The sequence below is a fragment of the Bos mutus genome, chromosome 21 (genome assembly GCF_027580195.1).
Source record: "Bos mutus isolate GX-2022 chromosome 21, NWIPB_WYAK_1.1, whole genome shotgun sequence".
NCBI lineage: Eukaryota > Metazoa > Chordata > Mammalia > Artiodactyla > Bovidae > Bos > Bos mutus.
Genome location: NC_091637.1, coordinates 45,926,342 through 45,930,041, shown reverse-complemented (window position 1 = coordinate 45,930,041; position 3,700 = coordinate 45,926,342). Strand labels below are relative to the sequence as shown.

Below are 3,700 nucleotides of genomic sequence, written 5' to 3'. Positions count from 1 at the left end.
TGGATTTTCTTTCTTTTTTCTTTTTTTTGGTCATTTTTTTCCCCTCTCTGTTGTAGTTGTCGATTTTATTGGCACTATGAAATGTAATTAAGCTTTTGAGCTTTTTTTTTTCTCCTCAGTCACATTTTTTATTGTTGTTTTAAATCTCTGCTTCTCCATTGGGCTTTTTGCATTTCTTCGGAGTTTTCCGTTTTTTAAAAAAAAAAATTCTCTGGTTTTAATTTTTAGTTTTTTAAACCTGTTATTGTTTTTTATACATTTATTCCTTTGTTTGCTTTTCCTACTGTTCTTTTCCCCTTCAAGTTAGTCTTTAATGTATGTAAATCTTTATCTACCTCTGTTTAACTTTGTGTATCTATTCTTTTTTTCTTTTCTTTCTTTCCTTGCCACTCAACATATTTGTTAGTTTTATTTTCATAGCTTTATTCCCCAATTGGCACCTTGCTTTAGTTGTGTTTTCCAGTTTGTGCTTTAGTTAGTTTTGTTCTTAACTAGCAGATATGATTGTTGGTTTCCTTTGTTTGCCAGGTCAATCTGTTGTACTTTATTTTTGTTGGACTGTTTTTATTTTGCTTATGGGTGTACATGTGTGTGTGTGTGTGTATATATATATATATATATTAAGTCACATTTTTTATTTTGCTATAAACCTCTACCTCTACCTCTTGGGCTTTTGCAGTTCTGTGGAGTTTTCCTTTTTTCTTTCTTCTTCCTTTTTTTTTCTTTTCTCTTTTTTATAATTTTAATTTTTTTTAAGTCTGGCAAGGATTTATTAGGAAGCTTATTAGTCACAGTGAATACAAAGCCACGAACAGAAGAACTGAGATCTCCAAATTCTGCCAATGGGCTTACAACACTGGTTAGAAGCTGATAAACATTAAGGATGTCCCAAAGAGAAGCATATCAAAGCCCCATCTTACCCCAACCAGGATACCCACAAACACAGAAACAATGCCCATGCTCTCCTCAGACTGCTTCCCTGGGCAAGAGGGAAAAAAGACCCTCTCAAGCTATAAACCAACATCAGGAGATTCCTGCTCTTCAAACTGTAACATGGGACATTGGTGCATGACAGACAACTCCAAGCTGGGCAATTTGACAAGAATGCTGAAAGATGACAGGGAGAAGGAGCAAGCAGGGACACATATTTCTAGTTGGAGACTCTCCTGATGGGTAAGACAAACACAATGCTGAGGCTTCAGAAAGTTTACTGCAGCCCAGGAATAGTTTCCATTTTAAAAACAAGTCACACGATAATCCTGCCACAAAGCAACAAGACACTGGGGATGTCAGGCGTTATCTGGGAAGGCAGGCATTATCCATGGCCTCCAGATACTGACCAGCCCAAGACCCAGAGAACCACAATTGTCCCTTGGCACCCACACAACCCTTCGTGGGGGTGTGGTGTCTTCCATAGGCCAGGTTTCTGCAGCAAGCCCCAAAGACAAAGCTTGAAAGAGGCTGTGGCAGCCAACTCTTTGGAGCCCCATCTCTCTTTGTCCTTCCCAGCAGGATGTCATACTTTTCACCGACACAATGCCTCTGTGGGAGTCTTGGCCAGCCCTTAGGAAATAAAGAGTGTCTGTGGGGTAACCTGATAGACCCTGTGGTCGGCTGGATTGACTGATGCTTCATAATCGCAGATGGTCACCTCATGTCAGCGAAGCTCAGTCCATTCTCCTCTCGGGCCAATATAAAAGACCTTTGTGGTATCGGCTCCAGAGTTTTTTTGAAATATGAGTTGAGAGAGGATAGACATTTGGAAAACGAGACATTTTGGTAGCATACTTTAATTCCCCTGTAAGGTCTGGGTTCAGACTAAAGGTCTGATCTAGCTCCCTGTCTGTATCATCAAAGGACATCTGTGGAATGTTCTTATACAGTCTCATCTCAGATGCCTTTAAGCTTGACATTGCCTGTAAATGGAATATTAAACAGAAGCTGTTCATCTGCATCATTTTCAACAAACTTGGAGCCGTATGTCCACTCCTCCTGTGGCTTGAGGGCGAGGAGGCCGCTGACCTCGCAGTTAAAATTGAGGCCCTGCAGCCGCTCCAGGTCGATGCACAGGTGCAGGCCGTAGGCTAGGCCACGCTGCTCTGGTGGCTCCTCCCATTCGGCACCTCCCATTTGGCGGAGCAGCGGCACCCAGCCCCGCCGTGGCTGTGGCAGTGCGACATGGTGACGCCACCGCCCATGCGTCCCCTTGGCCCTGCTGCTGCCACTGCCACTCCCCACCACTCGCTTTTTGCTCTACCTAATTTTAATTTTTTTAACCTATTAAGACCATTCCCATAAAAAAGAAATGCAAAAAAGCAAAATGGCTGTCTGGGGAGGCCTTACAAATAGCTGTGAAAAGAAGAGAAATGAAAAGCAAAGGAGAAAAGGAAAGATATAAGCATATGAATTCAGAGTTCCAAAGAATAGCAAGAAGAGATAAGAAAGCCTTCTTCAGCGATCAATGCAAAGAAATAGAGGAAAACAACAGAATGGGAAAGACTAGGGATCTCATCAAGAAAATCAGAGATGCCAAAGGAACATTTCATGCAAAGATGAGCTCGATAAAGGACAGAAATGGTATGGACCTAACAGAAGCAGAAGATATTAAGATGAGATGGCAAGAATACACAGAAGAACTGTACAAAAAAGATCTTTACGACCCAGATAATCACGATGGTGTGATCACTGGCCTAGAGCCAGACATCCTGGAATGTGAAGTCAAGTGGGCCTTAGAAAGCATCACTATGAACAAAGCTAGTGGAGGTGATGGAATTCCAGTTGAGCTATTCCAAATCCTGAAAGATGATGCTGTGAAAGTGTTGCACTCAATATGCCAGCAAATTTGGAAAAGTCAGCAGTGGCCACAGGACTGGAAAAGGTCAGTTTTCATTCCAATCCCAAAGAAAGGCAATGCCAAAGAATGCTCAAACTACCGCACAATTGCACTCATCTCACACGCTAGTAAAGGAATGCTCAAAATTCTCCAAGCCAGGCTTCAGCAATATGTGAACCATGAACTTCCAGATGTTCAAGCTGGTTTTAGAAAAGGCAGAGGAACCAGAGATCAAATTGCCAACATCTGCTGGATCATCGAAAAAGCAAGAGAGTTCCAGAAAAACATCTACTTCTGCTTTATTGACTATGCCAAAGCCTTTGACTGTGTGGATCACAATCAACTGTGGAAAATTCTGAAAGAGATGGGAATACCAGACTACCTGATATGCCTCTTGAGAAATTTGTATGCAGGTCAGGAAGCAACAGTTAGACCTGGACGTGGAACAACAGACTGGTTCCAAATAGGAAAAGGAGTTCTTCAAGGCTGTATATTGTCACCCTGTTTATTTAACTTCTATGCAGGGTACATCATAAGAAACGCTGGACTGGAAGAAGCACAAGCTGGAATCAAGATTTCCAGGAGAAATCTCAATAACCTCAGATATGCAGATGACACCACCCTTATGGCAAAAAGTGAATAGGAACTCAAAAGCCTCTTGATGAAAGTGAAAGTGGAGAGTGAAAAAGTTGGCTTAAAGCTCAACATTTAGAAAACGAAGATCATGGCATCTGGTCCCACCACTTCATGGGAAATAGATGGGGAAACAGTGTCAGACTTTATTTTTGGGGGACTCCAAAATCACTACAGATGGTGACTGCAGCCATGAAATTAAAAGACGCTTACTCCTTGGAAGGAAAGTTATGA

The 3,700-nt window shown here is 41.8% G+C and overlaps 1 pseudogene; it reads right to left on the bottom strand.

Moving 5' to 3' along the window:
* Positions 1–1,564: 1,564 nt before the first annotated feature.
* LOC102266832 (PITH domain-containing protein 1 pseudogene) lies at positions 1,565–2,180 on the bottom strand (annotated as a pseudogene).
* Positions 2,181–3,700: the final 1,520 nt, after the last annotated feature.